Here is an 11,743-nt window from a genome sequence, read left to right as displayed (position 1 = left end):
GCTCATCTTGATGCCCGAAATGCTGTTAGAAGGAGGCTTCGTGAGTTAATTGTCAGATCTGCTAGTTCATCTTAGACTTTTGTCATTTTTGCCATGATTAATGTGTGCATGATATGCCTGAGAGTCCATCATATGTTTTGCTAAGCATCTTGTTATCTTTCCAGAGGTGCAACCCATGCATTTTTAGGATGTGTGTGGTGACTTGTGCAAGCTTGCAAAGTGAGGCACCCGGTAAATCTGTTTTCAGGGACTTAGTAGTTTTCACTAAGTCTGGGATTATTTAGTTCATGATGCCATATGTTCGGCTTGTTTCCTAGTGATCCGTGCCTCTTTTGAGGATGATCAGTAAAGGGGTTTTGTTAATCATGTTATGCTCTATCCATCCATGTCTTTACTTGCAATTATGGAGCAACCTAGCTTGAGTCAATCGAGCTATACTTTTGCTTCGTGGTGAATCTGGGCAGATCGTCAACTCGTTTGCGATTTTGCCGATGTTATTATAGTTGATCCGTGCATGCTATGCCATTGTTCTTGCATTGTCTAGCTAGAATTTTGTGCCTTCTTAATGGGTGTATGCTTGCCTTGCCATGACTTGCACCATGATGAGTGCATCGAGCTCGTTTACATGCCTTCGTGAGTTATATTTCAGCATGTCTCAGTTTTCACCAAGTCTGAAAACTGATTGTGTTTTAGCTATGTTTGTGTGCCCGTTAGTATATTTTGTGAACCCTTTTGGCCCCAGGTCACTTTGGGTCTTTTGTTAAGCTTGTTGAGTAGCTCCATGCCTTGTTCTTACTTGTCTTAATCAGGTCATGCTTCATATTGTTTTGCTGCTCCGAAGAGGGCTTCGTGATCTGAAATTTCAGACAAGTGTTAATTTCACTAAGTCTGGAATCTGTTTTGCATTTGCGTTTTTGCCATGCTTGTTTGAACCTCATAATGGATGAATTGGACGTGGCTCAGTGCTAGTCTTTTGTTAAGCATCTTGTGTGCATCCCTGCCATGTATTTTGTTGTCATTTTTTGTGGCTGTAGCATGTTCATCTCATTGCATTTAGATGCCTACTTGCTGTAAATCGCAGACCGGTGTCAATTTTGAATCGCTTGCCATTTCCAAACCGTAACTCCGATTCCGGCGTTCTTTATATCGTTTTCAAGCGATTTCATCTCATCTTTCTAGTGGCACCCTTGGAATTCCAAGTTAAGGCCAGGTTCATGCATTTCCTGACATATCTTGCATTTTGCATCCTACATCGCATCCCGCATAGCATATCATCATTTCATCATATTGCTTGTTCTTGCACATGGTTGATTGTGTCCTTGTTGCTTGTTTGTCTTGTTTGGGTAGAGCCGGAAGACGAGTTCGCTACCGAGGAGCCCGTTGAGTTTGCTTGTGAGGATCCAGTCAACTCTGACAACTGTGCAGGCAAGATGATCATACCCTCGAAATCACTACTATCTTTGCTATGCTAGTTTGCTCGCTCTTTTGCTATGCCAATGCTACGATGCCTACCATTTGCTTGTTAGCCTCCCAATTGCCATGTCAAACCTCTAACCCACCTTGTCCTAGCAAACCGTTGATTGGCTATGTTACCGCTTTGCTCAGCCCCTCTTATAGCGTTGCTAGTTGCAGGTGAAGATTGGAGGCCGTTCCTTGTTGGAACATCTTTTATTTACTTGTTGGGATATCATTATATTGCTATGTTATCTTAATGCATCTATATACTTGGTAAAGGGTGGAAGGCTCGGCCTCTCGCCTAGTGTTCTGTTCCACTCTTGCCGCCCTAGTTTCTGTCATATCGGTGTTATGTTCCCGGATTTTGCGTTCCTTACGCGGTTGGGTTATAATGGGAACCCCTTGATATTTCGCCTTGGTTAAAGCTTTTCCAGCAATGCCCAACATTGGTTTTACCATTCGCCACCTAGCCTTTTCTTTTCCTTGGGTTCTGCAGACTCAAGGGTCATCTTATTTTAACCCCCCTGGGCCAGTGCTCCTCTGAGTGTTGGTCCACCTGTCAGCTACCGGTGGCCACCAGGGGCAACTCTGGGCTGGCCTACCCGTACCTAGGACAATCTGAGTGTGCCCTGAGAAAGAGATATGTGCAGCTCCTATCGGGATTTGTCGGCACATTCGGGCGGTGTTGCTGGTCTTGTTTTAACCTGTCGAATTGTCTTGTTGTACCGGGTTACCGAGTCTGATCGGTGTGTCTCGGGTGGAGGTCTATTCCTTCGTTGACCGTGAGAGCTTGTCATGGGCTAAGTTGGGACTCCCCTGCAGGGATTGAACTTTCGAAAGCCGTGCCCGCGGTTATGGGTAGATGGGAATTTGTTAATGTCCGGTTGTAGATAACTTGAACCTTATTTAATTAAAATGAATCAACTGAGTGTGTTACCGTGATGGCCTCTTCTCGGCGGAGTCCGGGAAGTGGACACGGTGTTGGAGTAATGTTTGCGCAGGTTGTTCCTCTAGATTCTCGCTCGTGCTTTGCCTCCTCTTCTCGCTCTCTTTTGTGAATAAGATAGCCACCATATATGCTAGTCGCTTGCTGCAGCTCCACATATATTTGCCTTACCCTTCCTATAAGCTTAAATAGTCTTGATCGCGAGGGTGCGAGATTGCTGAGTCCCTGTGACTCACATATACTATAACTCCAGATGCAGGTCCAGGTGATTCCGCTCCAGGTGATGAGTACGAGCTCAAGTGGGAGTTCGACGAGGACTCTCAGCGTTATTATGTTTCCTTTCCCGACGATCAGTAGTGGAGCCCAGTTGGGGGTGATTGGGACCGTTGTCGCATGTTGGGTTCTCTTCTATTTTGGCACCGTAGTCGGGCCATGAGTGTTTTGGATGATGTAATGTTATTTTGTACTTGATTGACGTGGCGAGTGTAAGCCAACTATGTTCTCCCATTTTATTATTACATTACATGGGATGTTTGTGAAGATTGCCTAACTTGCGACATATGCCTTCAATGCGATTATGTCTCTAAGTCGTGCCTCGACACGTGGGAGCTATAGTCGCATCGAGGGTGTTACAAGTTGGTAATCAGAGCCTTCCCTGACCTTAGGAGCCCCATTGCTTGATCGTTTTTAGCAGCCGAGTTGTGTCTAGAAAAATGTTTTGAGTCATTTAGGAATTATATATCGGAGAGCTTAGGAATTCTTTTTACTTCCCAGTCTCCTCATCGCTCTGGTAAGGCATCCTGATGTAGAGTTTTGACTCTTCTCTTCTCAAATTTCACTAAAAAAAATTTAGGATCACGCGAGTATCTTGGAATCGTTCCGATGGCTTATGATGAGAATACTGTCTTGGTGCCTCCTGTCAGGGGTTTAGTGCAAGTGCCCCGGGGAGTTGAGCTCTGAGGTGTTGTCATCATAATTTTATCGTTGCAATTCTGGAATACTTGAGATATGTTCGCCGACATTGAAAATCTCTTTTATGCAGTTCGTTGGTGAGATAACCTCGACGCCACCCAGTACTGGGGCGGGAGTTCGGGAGTATCGCCATAACTTGTATAACGGATGCTTTTCGAAGGTTGAGGTAGATGGTTTCCGAAGGTTTCTTGGTTATGTGTTGAAGGACGGATACAGCTGGATGTAGGTATTGCTAGTTTGGGTGAGATATTATGCTTCCCCTGTATCCCCAACACCTGATTGCATAATCGGAAAATTTCGGGAGTTTCATAGGTGGGAATTCTAGTAGCTCTAGTTATTCTTCCACGAATATTGGTTTGAGATTGGGATTTCTTACCGATTATTCGTTCTTGATCCGTACCTTGTTGATTTATTTCTCTACCTTAATTCTACGTGGCTTCTCAATTTATGGATATGTGACCATTTGAAGAGGAATGCATTCGTTCATTTTGTTCGAATGTGAAGACTATATGTTGCAATTTTCATTCCGTTGGATTCAGCTTCAATATTATCTGTCAATGTGCTAATGGTGGTAAACCTCTTTAGGATGGCTCCTCCAATGCGCATGACTCCGAATCCTGATCCGCCACCGCCTCCACCTCCTCCAGAGGCATGGCAAGCTGTGATGGCCGCAACTAATGCAAACACTCAACTGATCATGCAAATTCTTCAAGAGCGCAATCAAGGCAGTCAAGGGAATCAAGGCAGCAATCAGAGTCATTTTGCTACACTCAACCAGTTCCTTGCTAACGGGCCAAAGACTTTCAGCAATTGTGTTGAGGCAACCGATGCTGACGATTGGCTTGTGGATCTGTGTAAGCATTTTGAGTGCAGTAACGTCAGGCCTGAGGACTTTGTGAAGTCCGCTTCCTTCCAACTCAAAGATCAAGCTGCAGAATGGTTCCAGCAGTACAAGGATTCCAGAGGTGGACGTGTTATCACTTGGGATGATTTCCGTCGAGATTTCCGAGCTCATCATATTCCGCAGAGCGTGGTTGAAAGCAAGCGTGAGGAATTCCGCAATCTGAAGCAAGGCTCTTTGTCTGTCTATGGCTACAACAAGTTGTTCCAGAAGCTTGCCCGCTTTGCCAAGCAGGACGTGCCTGATGAGAAGAGCATGATATATCAGTTCAGGGGTGGTCTCAGAGAAGATATTTAGCTCGCTCTTGTTCTCTTCGAGCCCTTGAGATACGATGAGTTCTACAACATGGCACTGAAGCAAGAGGCTGCTCAGTTGAGGTGTGATGCTTCCAGGAAGCGAGTCAGAGATGTTACTCCTTCTTCCTCTACTCAAGTGGCCAAGCAGCAGAAGGTTTGGCTTCCTCCTCCTCCGTTCCGTCAGCCGTATCAGTAGAAGAGCAAAGGTGGCAGTGGTTCTTCCCACCCACCCAACCCTGGCTTTCAGAACAAGACTTCGTCCCAACCTCCAAGATCGAGTGCTCCGTATCACCGTCCGCTTTCAGAGGTCACGTGCAACAAGTGCCAGCAGAAGGGTCACTATGCCAACAAGTGTCTCAACCAGAGGCGTCTTCCTCCTCCTCCTCCTGTCAGATCGGCAAGTACAGCTGTGGTCAAGCATAACCCCAAGCATGTCAAGGTCAATTTGATGAATGCAGTTCAGGCAGAGGACTCGTCAGATGTGATCATGAGTAACCTTCCTGTTAATGATATTCCAGCTAAAGTTCTTTTTTACACTGGTGCATCGCATTGCTTCATCTTGAGACCGTTTACAAATAGGCATGAATTGGTTTCGCAAGTTTTGCCTAGTCCTTTAGCAGTTGTTTCTCCCGGTAAGCGCATGCAGGCTAACTCCATCGTTCCGGATGTTTCTATCACTTTGGGTGACTACAAGTTCTTGGCTTCTCCTATGGTTCTCGGTGACTCAGATATTGATCTTATTCTCAGAATGGATTGGCTTTCTAAGCACAAGGCTCAGCTTGATTATGCAGCAAGGCAGATTCAATTGACTCATTAGTCTGAGGATGTAATTGTCTTTGCCGCTCGTGATGATACCATTCGTCTGTTTTCTCTCAATGAGAAGGGTGAATTGGATGCCATCTCTCAAATTCCAGTCGTTTGCGAATATCAAGACGTCTTTCCAGAAGAGCTCCCAGGAATGCCTCCACACCGGCTAGTTGAATTCATTATTGATCTTGAGCCTGGTACGGAACCTGTGTGCAAATGTCCTTACAAGCTCGGACCTGAAGAGTTGAAGGAGCTGAAGAAGCAACTTGATGAGCAAGAAAGAATGGGTCTCATCCGGCCTAGTTCTTCTCCATGGGGTTGTGGTGTTCTTTTTGTGAAGAAGAAGGATGGAACGGACCGACTTTGTGTTGATTACCGTCCAGTGAATAAGAAGACCATCAAGAACAAATACCCACTTCCCAACATCAATGAGCTGTTCGAACAACTCAAAGGTGCCCAAGTATTCTCCAAGCTTGATCTCCGTATGGGTTATCACCAGATTCGCATTCGTGAAGAAGATATTCCCAAGACAGCTTTCAGAACAAGCTTTGGTTCATATGAATACACTGTCATGTCTTTTGGCCTCGCCAACACTCCTCCGACGTTCTCTCGCATGATGAACTTCATCTTCAACGCCTACACCAATGACTTCGTTTTGGTCTATCTCGACGACATTCTGGTTTTCTCGAAGAACAAGGAAGATCATGCCAAGCATTTGCGTTTGGTTCTTGATAAGCTCAGAGAACATCAGTTCTACGCCAAGTTCTCCAAGTGTGAATTTTGGCTCGATGAGGTTCTTTATCTTGGTCATATCATCTCTGCCAAGGGCATTTCCATGAATCCTGAGAAGGTGTCTGCAATTGTGAATTGGGAACCTCCTCAGAATGTGAAGCAACTCCGTAGTTTTCTCGGTCTCGCAAGCTATTGCCGAAGATTCGCTGAAAACTTTTCTAAGATCGCGAAGCCTCTCTCTAATCTTCTTCAGAAGCACGTCAAGTACGTTTGGTCTCCGGAGTGTGATATTGCTTTCAACACTTTGAAAGAGAAATTGATCACTGCTCCAGTTCTGACTCCGCCTGATGAATCCAAACCGTACGAGGTCTTTTGTGATGCCTCTCTCCAAGGTCTCGGCGCAGTATTGATGCAAGAAAAGAAAGTTGTTGCTTATACATCTCGCCAGTTGAAGCCTAATGAGAAGAACTACCCCACTCATGATCTCGAGTTGGCGGCAGTTGTGCATGCTCTTTTGACTTGGAGACATCTTCTATTGGGAAGAAAAGTGGACATTTTCACTGATCACAAGAGTCTCAAGTACATCTTCACTCAGCCTAATCTCAACCTCAGGCAAACTCGTTGGGTCAAAATGATTCAAGAGTATAATCCGAGTATTGAGTACACTCCAGGCAAGGCCAATGTGATTGCTGACGCTTTGAGCAGAAAGGCTTACTGCAGCAGTTTGATTCTTAAGCCTTATCAACCCGAGCTTTGTGAAGCTTTCCGCAAGCTTAATCTGCAAGTTGTTCCTCAAGGTTTCCTCGCCAACCTTCAAGTCTCTCCTACCTTAGAAGAGCAGATTCGCCAAGCCCAGTTTCTTGATGCTATGGTGAAAAAGGTGAAGATTGGGATCGCCAAGAGTCAGTCCAAGTACAAGTGCTACCGCCTTGATGACAAGGACACTCTCTTCTTCGAGGATCGTATTGTTGTGCCCAAAGGTGAACTTCGTAAAGTGATCATGAACGAGGCTCACAATTCTCTCCTCTCCATCCACCCTGGGAGTACGAAGATGTATCAGGACCTCAAGCAAGCTTATTGGTGGACTCGAATGAAGCGCGAGATCGCTCAATTTGTGAACGAATGTGATGTCTGCAGAAGAGTGAAGGCAGAACACCAAAGGCCAGCAGGTCTCCTCCAACCTCTTGCCATTCCAGAATGGAAGTTTGACCACATTGAGATGGACTTCGTGACTGGGTTTCCAAAGTCCAAGCGTGGCAATGATGCTATATTTGTTGTCATCGACAAGCTCACCAAAGTGGCTCACTTTCTGCCTATCAAAGAGTCGACCACTGCAGCTCAATTGGCGGAACTCTATACCTCTCGCATTGTCTCTCTGCACGGTATTCCTCAAGTGATATCTTCAGACCATGGCAGCATCTTTACCTCGAAGTTTTGGGATTCTTTTCAGAAGGCCATGGGCACCAACATCCGCTTCAGCACAGCTTTCCATCCTCAAACAAGCGGTCAAGTCGAGCGTGTCAACCAGATTCTTGAAGATATGCTCAGGGCTTGTGTGATCTCCTTCGGCATGAAGTGGGAGGATTGTCTTCCTTATGCTGAATTCTCCCACAATAATAGTTTTCAAGCAAGTTCGGGCAAGGCCCCTTTTGAAATTCTGTATGGCAGGAAGTGCCGTACCCCTCTCAACTGGTCTGAAACCGGTGAACGTCAGCTTTTGGGTAATGACTTAATCACATAAGCAAAAGAGATGTGCAAAGTCATTCATGATAACCTCAAAGCAGCCCAATCCCGCCAGAAGAGCTACTATGATAGTAAGCACCGTGATTTGGCTTTCGAGATCAGAGATCATGTTTACCTCCGTGTCTCTCCTATGAAAGGTACTCGTCGCTTCGGTATCAAAGGGAAGCTTGCCCCTAGATACGTGGGACCTTTCAAGATTGTCAGCAAGAGAGGCGACCTCGCCTATCAACTCGAGCTTCCTTCAAACTTTGCAAATGTTTATGATGTGTTCCATGTCTCTCAGCTTCGAAAGTGCTTCAAGACTCCTGACCACACAGTCAACTTCGAGGACATTGAGCTCCAAGAAGATCACTCTTATCGTGAGCACCCAGTTGCTATTCTTGAAGAGACTGAACGCAAGACTCACAACAAGTCAATCAAATTTCTCAAAGTCAAGTGGTCACACCATTCCGACCGTGAAGCTACCTGGGAACGCGAGGATCACCTCCGTTCTGAGTACCCGGAGTTCTTTCAGTCCTAGATCTCAGGATGAGATCTTTTCGTAGTGGTGGAGTGTTGTAACGCCCCAAATATAACTTTCCCAATTTGTACTCCAACTCTTGCCGTTTCCGGCATTAAGTTATATTTATTTCTCGGGTTCGGGTCTTTGTCTCCATGTGTTGTTTTCATTTTCATGCATCTCATATCATGTCATCATGTGCATTGCCTTTGCATACGTGTTCGTCTCATGCATTCGAGCATTTTCCCCGTTGTCCATTTTGCATTCCGGCGCTTCGTTCTCCTCCAGTGGCCACTTCTGGCTTTCTTTCGTGTGTGGGGATTAAACATTTCCGTATTGGACCAAGACTTGCCAAGCAGCCTTGGTTAACTACCGGTAGACCGCCTGTCAAGTTTCGTATCATTTGGACTTCGTTTGATACTCCAACGGTTAACCGAGGGACCGAAAAGGCCTCGTGTGTGTTGCAGCCCAACACTCCTCAAATTTGGCCCAAAACCCACCAAACTTTGCTCCATGTCCTAGAGCGTTCGATCACGATCGCGTGGCCGAAAACCACACCTCATTTGGACTCTCCTAGCTCCACTTATGCCTATAAATAGAACCCCTTCGTTTTCGGATCTCTCTTCCCCATGAAACCCTAGCCAAAAAAAAGGATCTCTCCGCGCCGGACGTGTCCGTCCGCCGCCGGACACGCCGTGCCGCTGCCCGCGCCCAACCACGGGGCGCCACGTGTCGCCCGCCTCCGCCAATAGCCGCCGGCCCGGGAGGCCCGTTCCCGGCCCCCGCGGCCCGAAGACGCCGCCGCCAGCCTCGCCTACCCCACCGCCCGCGCCGCCTTCGCCCCCTCCGCGACCGGCCGCCGCCCGCAGCCAAGTCTAGCACCGGCCGCCCCGTTCCTTGTCGCCGGCGAGAGGAGAGCCTGATGCCGGCCGCCTCGAAGATCGCCGCCGCCCACCGCGCCAAGTCGCCGCCCTGGAGAGCCCCCACACCGGCCGGCCTCTCCTTCCCCTCAAGTCCCACTCCGGCCACCTACCTCGAGCTCCGGTGAGCTCCATCTCCGGCGACCCTCGGAATCCGTGCCGGTGAACAGTGCCAGATCTGAGATCTACTCCTCACGGTTGACTTTTGCCTCCCCGAACCCTAATTTTTTGTGCCTAATTTGACCGGCCGTAGCTCTGCATCCGTAGCTCCGATTTGGGCATATAGTATATCAAAATGTTCGCCTCGACGAGTACATCATTTCATTCCATTGCATCATTTTCATTTGAGCTCATCTTGATGCCCGAAATGCTGTTAGAAGGAGGCTTCGTGAGTTAATTGTCAGATCTGCTAGTTCATCTTAGACTTTTGTCATTTTTGCCATGATTAATGTGTGCATGATATGCCTGAGAGTCCTTCATATGTTTTGTTAAGCATCTTGTTATCTTTCCAGAGGTGCAACCCATGCATTTTTAGGATGTGTGTGGTGACTTGTGCAAGCTTGCAAAGTGAGGCACCCGGTAAATCTGTTTTCAGGGACTTAGTAGTTTTCACTAAGTCTGGGATTATTTAGTTCATGATGCCATATGTTCGGCTTGTTTCCTAGTGATCCGTGCCACTTTTGAGGATGATCAGTAAAGGAGTTTTGTAAATCATGTTATGCTCTATCCATCCATATCTTTACTTGCAATTATGGAGCACCCTAGCTTGAGTTGAATCGAGCTATACTTTTGCTTCGTGGTGAATCTGGGCAGATCGTCAACTCGTTTGCGATTTTGCCGATGTTATTGTAGTTGATCCATGCATGCTATGCCATTGTTCTTGCATTGTCTAGCTAGAATTTTGTGCCTTCTTAATGGGTGTATGCTTGCCTTTCCATGACTTGCACCGTGGTGAGTGCATCGAGCTTGTTTACATGCCTTCGTTTGCGATTTTGCCGATGTTATTGTAGTTGATCCATGCATGCTATGCCATTGTTCTTGCATTGTCTAGCTAGAATTTTGTGCCTTCTTAATGGGTGTATGCTTGCCTTGCCATGACTTGCACCGTGGTGAGTGCATCAAGCTTGTTTACATGCCTTCGTGAGTTATATTTCAGCATGTCTCAGTTTTCACCAAGTCTGAAAACTGATTGTGTTTTAGCTATGTTCGTGTGCCCGTTAGTATATTTTGTGAACCCTTTTGGCCCCAGGTCACTTTGGGTCTTTTGTTAAGCTTGTTGAGTAGCTCCATGCCATGTTCTTACTTGTCTTAATCAGGTCATGCTTCATGTTGTTTTGCTGCTCCAAAGAGGGCTTCGTGATCTGAAATTTCAGACAAGTGTTAATTTCACTAAGTCTGGAATCTGTTTCGCATTTGCGTTTTTGCCATGCTTGTTTGAACCTCATAATGGATGAATTGGCCGTGGCTCAGTGCTAGTCTTTTGTTAAGCATCTTGTGTGCATCCCTGCCATATATTTTGTTGTCATGTTTGGTGGCTGTAGCATGTTCATCTCATTGCATTTAGATGCCTACTTGCTGTAAATCGCAGACCGGTGTCAATTTTGAATCGCTTGCCATTTCCAAACCGTAACTCCGATTCCGGCGTTCTTTATATCGTTTTCAAGCGATTTCATCTCATCTTTCCAGTGGCACCCTTGGAATTCCAAGTTGAGCAAGGTTCATGCATTTCCTGTCATATCTTGTATTTTGCATCCTGCATCGCATCCCGCATAGCATATCATCATTTCATCATATTGCTTGTTCTTGCACGTGGTTGATTGTGTCCTTGTTGCTTGTTTGTCTTGTTTGGGTAGAGCCGGGAGACGAGTTCGCTACCGAGGAGCCCGTTGAGTTTGCTTGTGAGGATCCAGTCAACTCTGACAACTGTGCAGGCAAGATGATCATACCCTCGAAATCACTACTATCTTTGCTATGCTAGTTTGCTCGCTCTTTTGCTATGCCAATGCTATGATGCCTACCATTTGCTTGTCAGCCTCCCAATTGCCATGTCAAACCTCTAACCCACCTTGTCCTAGCAAACCGTTGATTGGCTATGTTACCGCTTTGCTCAGCCCCTCTTATAGCGTTGCTAGTTGCAGGTGAAGATTGGAGGCCGTTCCTTGTTGGAACATCTTTTATTTACTTGTTGGGATATCATTATATTGCTATGTTATCTTAATGCATCTATATACTTGGTAAAGGGTGGAAGGCTCGGCCTCTCGCCTAGTGTTTTGTTCCACTCTTGCCGCCCTAGTTTCCGTCATATCGGTGTTATGTTCCCGGATTTTGCGTTCCTTACGCGGTTGGGTTATAATGGGAACCCCTTGATATTTCGCCTTGGTTAAAGCTTTTCCAGCAATGCCCAACATTGGTTTTACCATTCGCCACCTAGCCTTTTGTTTCCCTTGGGTTCTGCAGACTCAAGGGTCATCT

This window comes from Triticum aestivum, chromosome 3A (genome assembly GCF_018294505.1).
Source record: "Triticum aestivum cultivar Chinese Spring chromosome 3A, IWGSC CS RefSeq v2.1, whole genome shotgun sequence".
NCBI classification, from domain to species: domain Eukaryota; kingdom Viridiplantae; phylum Streptophyta; class Magnoliopsida; order Poales; family Poaceae; genus Triticum; species Triticum aestivum.
The sequence above is the reverse complement of the archived record's forward strand: the minus strand, read 5'-3'. Positions refer to the sequence as shown.